This window comes from Narcine bancroftii, chromosome 7 (assembly GCF_036971445.1).
Source record: "Narcine bancroftii isolate sNarBan1 chromosome 7, sNarBan1.hap1, whole genome shotgun sequence".
In the NCBI taxonomy this organism is placed as follows: domain Eukaryota; kingdom Metazoa; phylum Chordata; class Chondrichthyes; order Torpediniformes; family Narcinidae; genus Narcine; species Narcine bancroftii.
In genome coordinates, this window is record NC_091475.1 from 215,009,199 (window position 1) to 215,025,147 (window position 15,949).

Below are 15,949 nucleotides of genomic sequence, written 5' to 3' on the forward strand. Positions count from 1 at the left end.
ATTATCGTAATAGTTACCATTAATGTCAGTTTGTAACTGGGCAGACATTAAAAAAGTGAATCATGTACCCTCAAGAAGAACGAATAGTCTCTTTCTAAGAGGCTGAGCTGCCTCGATACATCAATTAAATTTAAATCCTTCTTGATGTCGTTTTTACAGCTTTCGCCCTTACTATTCTCGCTAATTTGTCCAATACTTGATCTAAACAAAAATTGAAATCTCCTCCAATCAATATATTTTGTCTTCCCCCTGCAGTTTTTAAAAAAGATATCCTTCATAAAGACTTTATTGTCATAATTTGGGGCATAAATGTTCATAAACATCCATGATTTACAAATCTTCCAGCTTGATCAGTTAATGGCTCTTCTATTATTATTGGTATATTTTTATTAATTAAAATCGCTACACCTTTTCCTTTTGATCCAGAGGAAGACAATATTATTTGCCCCACCTATCCTCTTTTTAATTTTGCTGTAAGATGTGTTTCTTGTAAAAAGGCTATATCTGCCTTTAATTTTTTTTCAGGTATTGCAAGACCTTCACCATTCCGTTAATTCCATTAACATTGAAACTAATAAATTTCAACGTTCTATCCCTATTCTTCTTTAAATTTTTTTTAAAACAATAAAGTCCTTTTGACTCTAAATAATAAAGTGATCCTTTCCTTTAAATAAAACACACACAATGTCTTTGCCTCGACGGTAACGTATACATAGGTAAAAGCACAGGGAATCTCTCGAGGAAGAAGAACCCCTCCTTTTAGCGCCATCTTTTTTTTTTGTTACTCCTTTCCAGGCACCATTCTCCCCACTTAGACTGGAGTCTCCACTCTGCTACCACTTTTCCCAGATTTTTGTTTACTGAGCTCTCTGTAAGCATTTCTATAGTTTACTTTCAAACAATAAATACAAGATGGTTTTAACAAAAATAAAAAATACAACTTTTACTACTTTTGCTTCATTCCATAAATATTTTCACAATCTTCTCCCCCCGGCAACCTGAACCTTTTTAAAATATATATATATATTTATATTCTACACACACACAAACTTCACAGAAAGCCTTCCTCCTTGTTCTTAGTCTTGAAAGATTGCTGGTTCCCTTCCACTACTGCAACCCTCAAAGATGCAGGATATATCATTGCGTATTTCAAGTTTTTAACCACATAGTTGTTTTCACATCATCAAATTCTTTTCTTTGTTTAATCAAGGTCGGGCTAAAGTCTTGAAAAAATAGTACCTTTTCATGACCAACCTTGGGTGGGCCATTATTTTGCTTCGAGTAATTGCATGCTACTCCCAGAATTATCTCCCGATCTCAGTAATTTAAAAATCTCACCAGAACTGGTCTTGATCTCTGATATCAGCTCTTCTGGGTCCGAGTATTCAGTGAGCTCTCTCCAAATGCAGTTTTTCTCCACATTCATCTTCGCCCAACACTTGTGAGATACATTTTTGGATAAAGTTCACTGGGATCCTTCCCTTAATTCCTTCCTTTAGTCCAATAATTTGGACATTATTCCATCGACTGAAGTTCTTCATATGGTCAATTTTGTCAAGCAGTCCTTGTTTATAAGATTCCCATTCTTTGGCTTTTTTCCCCCAAAGCCTCAATTTTTTTCATGCGGTTTCATCAATTCTTATCTCTGCTCAACCCATCAGAACTTCAAGACCTATGAATCAGTTACTCAAGTTCTCAATTTTTTTCCAGGATGAAGATCAATTTTTGACCCTACTCCCCAGTTTTACCTGGTTCTGCCGGTCCTGTCACCATTTTTGCAACGCTCCCCTTTGGACTTTCACCCGATATTCCCGGTTCAATAGAAACTTCTTCAATCTTTGTTCTCAGCTGCCTTGCTTTCTTTGTGCTAGTTTTATCCATTTTTGATGAAGAAAATCTTGATTTTCAAGTTCTGGCTGTCTATTTAGTACTCTTCATTGAAAGCTCAACCAAAACATGTCTAAAACAAAGCCCCCTTATTTTTGGCTAGTTGGGGAATTAACGGTTTATGGGGATAAAGCGCGCAGGTAAAGAGGAGTCAGATCAGTCACGGAATGATTAAATGGAGCTGGCATGACAGGCCAAGATGACCTACTCCTGCCCCTATTTATTCTATTCCTATTAATTTAATTACAGTGTTATGCTAACTATGCAAGGAAATGAAAGAATTATAGCAAGATTACAGGCAAAATGGTTCATAATGCAGTTGGTTCAACGCTATTCCAGTGTCAGTGAAATAGGTTGGAATCTGTGGCAAGAAGCATAGATCACTACAGCACAGAAACAGGCTCCTTCAGCCCTTCTGGTCTGCGCCGAGCCATTTTTTGGTCTTGTTCCACTGACCTGCACCCAGTCCATCGCCCTCCATATGTCTCCCATCTATGCACCTGTCCAAATTCTTCTTAAATGTCAAAATTGACCCTGCATTCATCACCTTGGCTGGCAGTTCATTCCTCATTCCCACCACTCTCTTTGTGAATAAGTTCCCCCTTTCACCCTTAGCCCACGTCCTCTGGTTTGTATCTCACCTACCCACAGTTTTACTCTATCCTCCTCATAATTTTAAATGCCCCTACCAAATCTCCCCTCATTCTTCTACACTCCAGGGAAATTATGTTCTCACCTGTTTAGCCTATCCCTGTAACTCAGATCTTGAAGTCTGGGCAACATCCGATTAAATCTTCTCTGCACTCTTTCTATCAATATCTTTCCTGTAGTTACGTGACCAGAACTACACACAATACTCCAAATTTGGCCTCACTAATGTCTTATACGACTTTACCATATTTATGGTGAAGTAGTGAACTGGATTTGACAATGGCTGGATGGAAGAAGCCAGAGAGTAGTGGTGGATGGTTGCTTCTCAGATTGGAGGCCTGTAACTAGTGGTGGGCCTCAGGGATCAGTGCTGGGACCACTGTTGTTTGTCATCTATATCAACGATCTGGATGATAATGTGGGAAACTAAATTAGCAAGTTTGCTGATGGCACAAAGATAAGGAGGCATTATGGAAAGCAAGGAAGCTTTTCAAAGCTTTCAGAGGGATCTGGATCCACTGGGAGAATGGGCCAAAAAATGGCAGATGGAGTTTAATGCAGACAAGTGTGATGTGATACATTTTGGAAGGGCAAACCAAGGTAGGACATACAGAGTAAATGGAAGGGCATTGAGGAGTGTGGAGGAGCAAAGAGATCTGGGAATAGAGATACTTTGTTCCCTGAAGGTGGCGTTGCAGGTGGACAGGATTGTAAAGAAATCTTTTGGCATCTTAGCCTTTATAAATCAAAGTATTGAGTATAGCAGTTGGGATGTTATGATGAAGTTGTTTAAACATTGTTGAGGCCAAATTTGGAATATTATGTGCACCTCTGGTTGCCCAACCTAACTACTGGAAGGATATCAATAAGATCGAGAGTGCAAAGAAGATTTACTAGGATGTTGCTGGGGCTCCAGGAGTTGAGTTACAAGGAAAGATTAAATAGGTTAGGACTTTATTCCATGGAACGAAGAAGAATGAGGGGAGATTTGATAGAGCTTTACAAGATTATGAGAGGTATAGACAGAGTGGATGCAAGTATGCTTTTTCCACTTAGATTGGGAGACATAAATCCGAGCGGTCATAGTTTTAAGCTGAAATGGGAAAGGTTAGGGGGAACATTATGGGAAAGTTCTTCTTTCAGAGAGTGGTGGGAGTGTGGAATAGGCTGCCATCTGATGTGATGAATGTGGCCTCAATCTTCAGTTTTAAGAATAGATACCTGGAAGGGAGAGGTCTGGAGGGTTATGGAGTGGAAGTAGGTCAGTGGGACTAGCGGAATAGCGGTTGGCACAGACAAGAAAGGTCGAATGGCCTATTTTCTGTGCTATAGCATTCCATGGTTCTAATTCTGTAAGATCTGGATGGAGGTTACCTCCAATCGTGGGGGAGTCTGGAATCAGAAAAATAGTCTAGGAATATAACACCATCCCTTTAGAACAGAGATGAGGAGAAATTTATTCCCCCAGAAGGTGGTGAATCTATGGAATATGTTACCACAGACGGCTGTGGTAGTCAAGTCTTGAAAGTAAAGGTAGATAAGTTCTTGAATAGGAAGGTAATCAATGGTTATAGGGAGAAGGCCAGAGAATGGGTTAAAATGAAGAATAAATGGTAGGACAGACTCAATGAGCCAAATGGCCTAATTCAGCTCCTATGTCTAATGGTCTTATAATGACTTCAAATTTCCCTCCCATCGAGGAAGGGATACAGGAGAATCCAAGCCAGTACCACCAGGCTGAGGAACACCTTCTTTCCACAGGCAGAGAGAATGCTGAACAACCAAAGGAAATGTTCACACTAACCATCAAGACTTTCATTTGCACAAAACAATATTTATTTATTTTGATCAATGAAATACTTGTCCTGCATATGAATAGTCTGTATGTACGTGTGTTATGTCTGATTGTGTGTCTGCATGTTTGCACCGAGGACCGGAGAACACTGTTTTATCATGTTGTACTTGTACAATCAGATGATAATAAACTTGAATGTTTTAAAAATCATTTTAAAATGATGACCTCAAATTACTGACTGTCGTTTACAAGCAATTTCTGACTCTATCACACAAATGCAATATTTTTCAAAGGACCGTGAACCTTCTGTGACCTTGCACAGCTATCATGCCATTGTAGAAATAAACAAGACGGATTCTTTATCAAAGCCAAAGCTCTGACTGACAACCAGGCCTGAATGATCAAAAACATTGGATTTTTGGGAAGGTGCTCCAAGAACATTGAATGAGCAGATTCAAGTGTTGTAACAATCAAATTACTGGGCTTTGGATCACTTCAAATGATCTTGTGGTCCATCTGCCACCAATCTGCCTATTCCATTAGTCTACCTATTTTTGATGTCTATTAATATCTTCCTCACAGATCATAATGCTTTCATTATGCAGATATAACACTTGATAGATCGCCTCCTCCCTCTCCACCATTGCAGGAGATGCAACACTAGTTCCTTCTCTTCCTCCCTCATCACCATCCAAAAATTTTAACCAGTCCTTCCAGGCAAAGGAAAGATTTTTGGCATCTCCTTCAACTTCCAGAATGCATTCTGTGCTCCTCATGTGGTCTCCTCCACCAGACTGGTTTACAGAGCCCCTGTGTTCTATTTACAATGGCCATTCCTGGTTGTGCACCAATTCAATCCTCCCCTTGAAGTAATAAACCTCCCCACTCACATATTTCTGGTGCTCCTTGCTCTTCCTGCCAGAGAAAGAGAGAGAACAGGACTATTGTCCTGCACCATGGTGCCTCTGACTTACAATCTAACTCTTTACCTGTTATTCAGCCAACTGTGGTGTCAGATTATATTGGAGCCACTGCAGTTATGGCAAAGAGGGAACATTCTGAGCATACAGTCTTGATTATCAATGTGTGCATTTCAACAAAGAGGCAATGATTCCAAGTGGGGTCTAACCAAGGTCTTAAGTAGCTTCAACATGACCTCACAGCTACATTAATGTTAGACAATGTTTTCAAAAGGTTTGCTTCCTAAATAAAGATTGGTTCAGCATATCCCTTCTTTGGAAGTACCATCAATATACTGGCTCAAAAAACTCTCCTGGACACTTGAAAAATTCCATCCCCTCTGTCTTTCCCACCAAATCAATCTCAGTTATTATTGGGGATGATCACTGTTTTGAACGGCCTTGAGATATGCCCACCTATCTGCTTTAATGCTTTTTTCCTGCAATAATAAACCATCACTCTTGTAGTCATGCTGGAGCACCCCATCAGGTCTAATCTGGGATGCATTGTGGAATTCAACTCTGGAAGCAGCTTTAAGCTTCCTTCGCCAGCCAAGATACAGAGTGATATAGAGCAAAGGATAAATTTAAGGATATGGTGAAAAAAATTACTGAAACAAGTCGAACATTCTGTGACATGTTACTGACAAATACTCCAATGTTTTAATCCACACAACCATCAAAAACAGGTGAATTTGTATTCTTATAAAATCACAAAAATCTACCCATTTCAAAAATGTAGATTAAATTTCCATCATTTTCCAAAACTAAACATAACATCAAAAGTGGTGAATGATCAGGAAAACATTCTAGCTTTATACTCTGCATGCATAACTCTTCCTTGTAACTGTGCTGACATTAAAAACATATTTATTCTCAAATAAGAATCATGCCTATAAGAATAAAAAGAATAATCCTTTTCCTTCAGATTTAACCTTTGTCAAACATCTATCAAATTCAAAATCCTTTTCTCAATTTTAGTCCTAGTAACAGACTTATGTCAGATCCAGATTTAGGGATGGAGAGATGGCATGCTGAATTGTGCACTTGTATTCCTCTTGAGAAAATAACTTCTAATTTATGTAATATGTATCAATATTTTTCAAATATTGAGCCCACACTTACAACACATTGGCTTGACATTCTCCCAACTCTTTCTTTGATATATTGTGTGTGTGTGTGTGTGTGTGTGTGTGTGTGTGTGTGTTGTGTGTGTGTTATTGAATATGTATACATGGATGTGGTTTTAAAATTCTTAAATAGCTAGTGAGGGTTTTCTTTAGCTTTTTTCATCAAGCAGGCATCCTGTAAATTCCCTACACTCTCTTGTTCTATGGGAATAATTCCTGCAGTGTTGGCACAAAGGACACAGCCTCAGTAAAAAGGAAATCTGGATCATGAGACACAAAAGATACTGAGTAGCAGTCCGCGACTATTTTTGAAAATGAACACAGAACCAGAGGCTGTCAGGCAGTTGTGTTGCTGGGATATTTTGAGAAAGGAGTCTGAATGCTTTTTACCCATGCCTGAAAATGATTAGATGCATCTAACCCACCACAGTTCAACAAGGCGCATAATTCAAAGAGCTTTCATTCTCTCAAGTTTTAGCATCATTCTGTACCTCCCACTGGAACTTTAATGAGACAGTATTCACCAGGTATGCAGAAGCTGCAAGAACTCCATCCAACCATTTTTTTTATGCACCAGATATTTGATTCTGCAAGCCTATTTGGTAAACAGCACATCAGTGGGAAAGCAACACAAGGGGAGTTATTTGTTCTAATTAAAGTCTGCCTGTTCTAGACGTAACAAAATGATAACAGGCATAGGCATAAAGATCTATGGATGATATTACGGAAGGGTTGGCATGATGTTGGGCCCAATGACCTGTTGAAATGCTTTACGATTCTGTAATTCACCAACTTGTAATAAACACCCCCACCTACTTCCCCCAATATTTTTGAGTATACTTTTTTTGGAAAAAGCAAAGTTGCCAATCCATCTGTGGGATGAGCTGATAAGACATTCTAAATCGAGAACAAGCATTTTGCAAAGAAATGAGAACTGAACAGGACAATTGTAGCATAGCTTCTAATTTCCTTCCTGTGCAAGATCTTCATTGATTATCTGTCTTGACCTCAACCAGCATGTTTGCTGATCAGAAATCCAAATTTCATCTGTTTCTCTACCATCCTTGAAGTATAATGCTCTAAATGTCAACAAATCTTGAACAGTAATAGTGCAAACCAATTGGTAAAAGCAAAAAGACTGGAGTACCACAATAAGATTTTACATATTCAATAGCAAACACTGCAAAAGACTTTAATCTTTCAACCATCCAACTGATCTAAATACAGGGCCGAGTCTCAGCACCATTTACTGCAGGGCAGTCTTCAGAAATGTTTAATAAAATTCGCATACGAGGGCCACCTTAAACAAGTCAGTGAATCTGAAATTGCACCATGATCTACCGAATCAGATTTTCACTCCCACCTTACCAGATGCCTGTTTCGCAGGAACGTCAGAAGGAATTCCATCATTGCTCTTGGCAGGGAGCACTTAGGGAGGCGACAGCACCAATATGAAATAACTGCGGGAAGTTTCTCTGCAGCCTGCCGATCCACTGCAACTCATTTAATTCTTTATGACAACACACAGGCAATCCCTGCTTATCCTAACTCTTGTCACCATGGCAACAGGTCATCGAAACCGTGTACGCAACACAGCAAGGAAAACTGCTGACTACAGTCCCTGGTGATGCAAAATGTCTTTTCTGTAAATGCCATTCTCCAAGATCCTGAGCAGGTGAGACGATGCCCTTAGCTGACTGAAGCGCTTCCTGTCCCAGAGATCCAGCATAATAATGAAGGAAATACATTAAAGATGTACCAAGGTTTAACAAAAGAATCAAAGCAAGGTGTTTATTAAGAAATGTTCCCTTTGATCAAGAAGTATGGATGGTACGGATAAACTGAAAGGATGAGGAATTGCTTCTACAAATGGAAATTCAGGCAGGTCCGCCAAACAGAAGGCATCAACATTCCAAGGAATTGATTCTTCAGATGTTAAAAACAGAAAAATCTGCAGACATCAGGGTTGAAGTAAAAACACCAAGCTGGAGAAACTCGGTATATAGCAAAGATGAGGCCACATAACTAACGTTTCAGGCTTGAGCCCTTCGTCAAGGTAATTCTTCAGATTTTAGGTTCCCTTTGCTTAAAAAAAATTACATTTGAGACTAGATTTTGCAAGCTGGCTCAGCGTTGGTGGCAAGGCAGCCTCAACACATTGCAGCACAATTCCACACAGGCACCAAATGTCACAAGATTTCGGCATCTCACGTACAAAAATAGTTTTCTTTTTGACTTGCAGTAAAAGTAATTATAGTCAAGGGTGTTGCTTCCATCCTTCCGAATCTCAATTTCCAAATGGAGTCTCGATGCATAAAGGCCAATATTAATTACCAAGCCACTTCAAGCGACCTGGGATTGCACAGGTAACAGGCAGTGCTGGATTTTACAGCAAGAACTCAAAGAAAAAATGTCATGTTGCTCCAGAAATTTTACCAACAAATGCTGATATTGCTTACCAATTTAATCTATTTTTTAAAAAAAAGAGGAGCTGACTGAAATAAATGTTCCTGGCTCAGAGAGAGAATATGCTCAGGGCTCAATAATCAGTTAGGAGCCACACAGTCTCCAGAAGGAGAGAATATGAGAATCCACCAATATCAAATTCCACACAACAGAGGGCAATCCCACCAACTTTATGAATCAGACGTTAGGTCAGATGATGGAGCCCTTTTGGGGAAAGGTAGATGCAATGAGCAGGGAGTCTATGAGAAAGACAAGCAGTAGAGAGAGCATCAATTCAAGTAGTTGAATAGGTGGAAAAGTGAGTTAGTAGAGGATGAAACATCTTGTAGGGTCAACGGCCATCTCGCCAACATGTGCCGTGAAGTGCGGAAAGGGCATCCCTTGCATTGAAGCTTGGTCTGGCCATTCACTGCAACAGAACTTCCCCCAGCCATTTGGACCTCATGTTGCCACTAAATCCTGGAGGGGGATGTCAAGAGGGTGGGTCTGGACCTGTGCAACCCCCTACTCCCCTAAAATCCATTCATGCACACGTTGTTCCTTTCTCAGGCCTGGGGTATCCTCATTTCAAACCCCACAAACTGAAAAGAACCATCATCCTATGGGATGGATAGCCAGAATAAAAGATAATGAGGCATAGCAAGGGCGGAGAGCCAACACCTATTTCCTGGGTCGGCAATAACAAATACCAGAGGACATCTGCTTGAGGAGAGTAGAGAAATGTTTAGGGGAGGCTTGATTTTAGAGAGAGTGGTGGGTGCCTGGGATGCATTTCTGAAGTGGTGGTGGAGGCTGATACAATAGGGACATTCAAAAGACTCCTAGATAGGCGCTTGGATACAAGAAAACTAGGAATATCTTCGAGTTAATTTTATTTAAAATTTAGATGTACAGCACAGTAACAGGCCCTTCTGGCTCACATGCCTGTGCTGCTCTAATATTCCAATTAACACAACTCCAAAACATTTTGAAGTGTGGGAGAAAACTGAAGCACCCGGAAAAAAACCCATGCAGACATGGGGAGAACAGACAAACTCCTTGCAGTCAATGCCAGATTCAGAATCAGAAGCAGAATTTACTGTGGTGAACCGTCACAAAATTTGTTGTTTTGCGGCAGTATCACAGTGTGAACATTTATAAACCACCTTACAAAGATAACTAAAAATAGTCAAAGTGAGGCAGTGTCCGTGGTTCATTAATTATTCAGGAACCTGCTGGCAGAGGGGAAGAACCTGTCTTTGTGCCATTGAGAGCTCATCGTTAAGCTTCTTTCCCCCAATGATAGCAGAGTGAAGGGAAAAGAGTGGGTGGCGGGGTTCCTTGAGAGTAGAGGCTGTTTTCTTAAGACACCACCTCATGTAGAGGTCCTCGATGGAGTGAAGACTGGTGCTTGTGATTCGCGGGCCAAGTTAACAAGCCTTCTGGAGATTTTCCTTGTCCTGAGTGTTGGGATGTCCGTACCAGACAGTGATGCAACTGGACAGAATGCTCTCCACGGTCCACCTATACAAGTTTGAGAGTCTTCAGTCACATACAATTATCAAAGGTTTATTTTTGGCAGAGAGTTCTAGGGGTGGTGTCCAAGCCAATTCAATTGGGCCATTTAGGTCTATTAGATAGGCATGAGAAAAATGAAGGGTTATGATGTGTAAGGTTTGGAAGGGTTAGATTAATGCGGGACTGGTTTAACATCCTTATAGGAAAACCCCATGCTGTGCTGCACTGTTTAAGGCATGGCAGGTTCTTGTGCCCTTGGAGACTGGGGTATCAAAAGATTATACACGGTGATGTCCAATGGTGAACTTGGAACCCAATGCTGAGAGCAGCTACCACTAGAGTGAGCATTCGGGCTTGGGTTAGAATTAGTAAGATTTGATTAGCGCAAAGGATGTGAATTGTGAATTGAGAAGATAGCATCATTTCTCCATAACAATAGAAAATATGAAAGGGTGGGTTGGACGTTAGAAGATTGAAATAATGTGACGTGGTGCTTGATTGTACAATCTTTTAAATATTTAGACTTACAGCACAGTAATGGCCCATGAGCCCATGCCCCCCCAATACACCCAATGAACCAATAAACACATTTTTGCAGGGTGTGAGGAAACCGAAGCACCCGGAAGAAACCCATGCAGACAGTGCTGGATTCTAACCCTAACCAGTAACCCCAGTTACTGGTGCTGTAATAGCATTGTGCTAACTGCTATGCTAACCATGCCGCCCCAACACAAAATTGTTAGATTTGCCCTCGAACACTGTAGCAGTGAAACATGTCCACGCTCAACTATTATTCTGCGGAGACCCACTCACCTGCACCCGGACCACAGCCCTTCCATCCAAATTCTTCTCAAATGTCAAATCTGAGCTCGCATTCACCACTTCAGCTGGCAGCTCCTTCCACACTCTCTGCGTGAAAAAGTTTACTCTAATGTCCACTTTTAAAATTTCACCTTTCAACCTTAACCGACATCCTCTCGCTCTTGTATCGCCCAACCTCAGTGCATTTATTCTATATATACCCAGCATAATCTTAAAAACCTCTATTCCCTGGAGTGTTGACAAATGAGGGGAGATTTGATAAAGTCATAACCTGTTTAACCTTTCCCTGTAACTCAGTTCTTGAACTCCAGGCAACATCCTAGTAAACCTTCTCTGCACTCTTTTCATCTTATTGATATCTTTCCTGTAGTTTGGTGACCAAAACTGCATACAATACTCCATATTTGGTTTCACCTCCTTCTTATACAACTTGTATAAGTTCTTATACAACTTTACCATAATATCCCAACTCCTATACTCAATACTTTGATTATAAAGGCCATTATGCCTTTATACTCAATACTTTGATTATAAAGGCCATTATGCCTAAAGCTCTCTTTACAACCCTGTCCACCTGTGATGCCACTTTTAGGGAACTATGTATCTGTATTCCCAGGTCCCTCTGTTCTACCTCACTCCTCGGTGCCCAACCAGAAACGCCTCATATTTGTCCCCTCAGATTTTTTCCTTCAAAATCATATTGCTTTCAGAATATTTGATTTGCATTTATTATTGTAAATATGGCAGTTCGAGATCTGTTTGATCTGATTTCTAAATTTTACATTTTCATTTACATGAAGCTTGTTTGTTAGGCATCACAACTTGCCATTCCACCTTCTGAATTTGCACATGCCCCTCAATGCGTATTCTCATGGTCATCCTACATGCTTGATGCTATCAGGGCCAACTGTGCTGCAGTTGTTCATGGATAGCTACTTAATAAAAGAAACTTTGAGCAGTGTATTCTGTGGAATTTTTTCTGGAAATGTTAAGGATATATTCTGCAGTACAAGGGCTATCTATCTGCCTTGGATGTGCCAAAGAGGCCTGTTTCTGTGCTGTAAAAGTTCTATGGTTCTAATAATTGAAGATAAATGCTAAGGTATTTGTATCAAACACACCGAAACGCTGGAGGAACTTAGTTAGTCTTTTCAGCATTTATAGGAGACAAAAGGCCCTTTCAGGAAGACTCTCCGCCTTGAGGGTGGCGGCAGGAGTGGATCTTAACCTGCAGACTCACTTTTCAGGTTGCAGCCCTAAAAGGCTGCTTGCAGCATTGCCTGGACCACCTGAAAGGGGCTATTCATATCCCGAGGCACCTGGGAGCGCCTCCGGATCTGATGGAGGCAGGGCGATTGGCGCCACAGTGTCACCTGTCATAAATATGCAACAGCTGACTTCCCTACCCATAATCACCCACGCACGTAGAACCCCTCTGTGTTTCCCACACAGTTTCAGCTGCATGGGAGATTATGGGAAGGGAAGACCACCATTACTATGCCACATTTTGAGCCGCAGAGAGCGGCCCTGGTGCAGGAGCGGCTAGCCAGGCTGTGACAGCCCACTCCGGCTGCCCCTGCCCCGACGGCCCCCGCCAACCTCCCATCCCCAGGGCAGGGGGTGGCCACCAGGAAGTGGGGCGGGGGGGGGGGGGGCGGTTGTCAGGCAGCGGGGCATGTGTCTGTCAGGTTGTGTGGCAGGGGGATGTCAGGCAGCGGGGAGTTGGGTCACCAGCTGATAGAGTCATCAGTCCGCCCCCAGCCACTTACAGTGGCTGCACATTCAGGTGCCTCGGTGGAGCCCAGCACTCGGCCGATTATCACTGTTGATTGTCCCTCCCCAAGGAGGGTTGGGGTCAGCACCTCGGAGGCGCTTTTGGAGCATTCAGGTGAGTATGTCTTTAGCAGCATGGGTGGTGAATATGCAGCTTTATAATGGGGTGTTCAGGCCACCTGAAAGGGCCTAAAGATATATTGCCAACGTTTCAGGCCTGAATCATTCAAGGGAAAAAGGGAAAAGGCAGAAGCAGGATTTATCAGAAAGTCTCCAAATTCAACAATGGGGGAGGAATCCAGACCAACAAAAGGTGTTAATTGGATGTGATAAGAGGCTAGGTAGAATTTATTTATTTATTCTTTAAGAATTTTTATCAGTCAGAAGTTACACAAGTCTGAATTTTGGCACATCTTAGTTCAAAACAAGTTTTTTCTCCACCAGCTATCAGAGTTTTAAACCTCCCAATCCTACCCTAACTATAACACTGCTCCAAGACCACCAAATATCTGATTACATTCCTGTCAGTGCATTTTATATTTGCACTTCCAACCAGTACCAATAATATGTATTATTTTTATTATATTTTCCTCTTCTATTTACCTTTTTTCTCACTTGTTAGTGTGTTTTAAGTAACTGTCATACACACAAGTACAAAGTCTACACTTGGTTATTTATTGAATGAACAGTTTGAATTCACCAAATCTCTCATGATACCTGCTTTTAACTTCTGTTGATGCTATTGCATCAAATTAGCCTTGAATAAATTTTCTACAAAGGAAACTGTTTTCTCTCTCAATTGCAAATTCTTCTTACCATATACTTTGGTGTATAAGATGACCTTTGAAGCATGCCAAAAACAGGGGCCAGATACATAAACATAACCCTAAAATTCCACTTAAAATATCACTCAATTGGCTCCATAACCTACTCAGACCCCACCTATAACAAATTTTTACACTAAGGGTACATTAGAAATAAATTTTTGTTGTTAAAATAAAATAGCCTGTCTTTTGTAAAGGATTTTTCAGCACTCATTATCCAATTATTCCATGAGAAATTTTTGATTTTGTCATCGTACCTGATTTTTCCTGTTCGTGAAATGGCTGCACTGGCCTACTCTATTAAAATCTACTGTGTTCTGGGTTTGACTTTACCCATTTGGGTGCACATGCTCTAATTTTATTTCTTGTGACTATGTAGCAATCTATTTGAGCAACCCCTTCTGCAACATGATTTTCCATCTGTGGCCAACAAATGATCCCTCTTAGAAGAAGACAAAATGAACTGAGCCAGTGTGTAAAAGTAGAAGACACAAATTTCTTGTTTATTTTCATTTTGTGATGACATTGTTTAATGGGTTTAATGTATCATACATGTTGAACGTTGAGTGGGTGGGGTGGGGAGGGGGGGTGAAGGAGGGAGGGGGGGAAAAGGGGAGAAAATGACTGTGTATATTCAAGAGGGAAATGTTTGTGTGTATTTTGGTCAGTATGGTTCATAGTGTGAAAAATTTAAAACAACATTGCTCTTTTGGCATTTTTCTTAAAACATCTTCATTCTTTCTCCTCTCTTCTCAGTTATGTCCAATGTCCTCGGAGCAGCACAGTCGGTAGATTCCTTGGCCACTTCAATGACTTTCAACTTAAAATTTTCTTCATACTTTTGATGTTTTGCTGGAGGCTCCATGATAACACCCACCTTCTGGCCACACCCATCAGCTTAGTCAAGGTTTTTTTGGGAGGGGAGGGGGGATGTCTTCTATACCCAATATGGGATAAAACCACGGAAGTTCAGGCTGAACTTGGAGACCCGTCTTACCTGAAGGTTGACTTATACACTGAAATATACAGTAGCTATAGGAGCCACTGTGGACCCTGGTTTGGAGTGCATCTGGGCTGCAAATGATCTGGAGCAGCTCCATAGTCTTCAAAATCAGATCTTATTGTCTGAAGAGCACTAGTAATGGCCAAGCGCCTTCTTGCCTTGTGTGCCAGATCACAAATGTGAAAACATGCAAAATCCTCTCTGAAGCAATCGTCATCTTGCAGCTTATTTTTCCTGAAGAAAGGCCATTGCATTGTTGTTTAGGGTTGATTCCTGATCAGAGTGGAGAGTGCATGAATAGCAGTGATGCAGGGTATTGATATATTAACACAATAATTTGGGTAGACTGAGTGAGACTAAGCAGAATACAAAACTCCAGAACTGGGAAGCAGCAATTTGTAGATTAAGCACATGAGAATATCTCTGAAATTGAGGTAATTCTGATTTTTAAGCAAAGACATAGAGCTTCCTTTTGTTTCAGTGCCCAGGACCCTTTCACCAATTGGCATTGCTTTTTGATGTGTACACTTAAATTAAACTCAAATAAGAGATTACAAGGGCTGCTGGTTCAATGTGAAGATGCTTCAAAGACTTGCTGAATGTGAATCTGTTTACTGCAGTACTTTGTAGCACTCTGGATGAATTTTTAGATTACCCAAGATTCCGTCTATATTTACCAACTTGTCAGTCCAATACAGAGAGACATTCTACGGTGTCCGATGATTGTAGAACCCTCTGAACTGAATGTCAATACTCTCTTCTGCACACATCTATCATTAGATTCTTTCTTTGGCTTGGCTTCGCGGACGAAGATTTATGGAGGGGGTAAAAAGTCCACGTCAGCTGCAGGCTCGTTTGTGGCTGACCAGTCCGATGCGGGACAGGCAGACACGATTGCAGCGGTTGCAAGGGAAAATTGGTTGGTTGGGGTTGGGTGTTGGGTTTTTCCTCCTTTGCCTTTTGTCAGTGAGGTGGGCTCTGCGGTCTTCTTCAAAGGAGGCTGCTGCCCGCCAAACTGTGAGGCGCCAAGATGCACGGTTTGAGGCGTTATCAGCCCACTGGCGGTGGTCAATGTGGCAGGCACCAAGAGATTTCTTTAGGCAGTCCTTGTACCTTTTCTTTGGTGCACCTCTGTCACGGTG

At 41.2% G+C, this 15,949-nt stretch overlaps 1 protein-coding gene and 1 long non-coding RNA gene across 10 annotated transcripts in view; one reads left to right on the forward strand and one right to left on the reverse strand.

The window, feature by feature from the left end:
- The window catches only part of LOC138739710 (uncharacterized), a 56,251-nt gene extending 40,922 nt beyond the window's left edge, over window positions 1-15,329 (forward strand). Inside the window, exon 3 of the long non-coding RNA XR_011342375.1 lies at window positions 14,561-15,329. This is a non-coding gene — a long non-coding RNA (uncharacterized lncRNA). The remainder of the gene's footprint in view (window positions 1-14,560) is intronic.
- Window positions 1-15,949, reverse strand: part of LOC138739705 (F-box/WD repeat-containing protein 7-like) — a 149,419-nt gene that overhangs the window by 64,024 nt on the left and 69,446 nt on the right. The gene's annotated exons all lie outside the window — the stretch shown is intronic.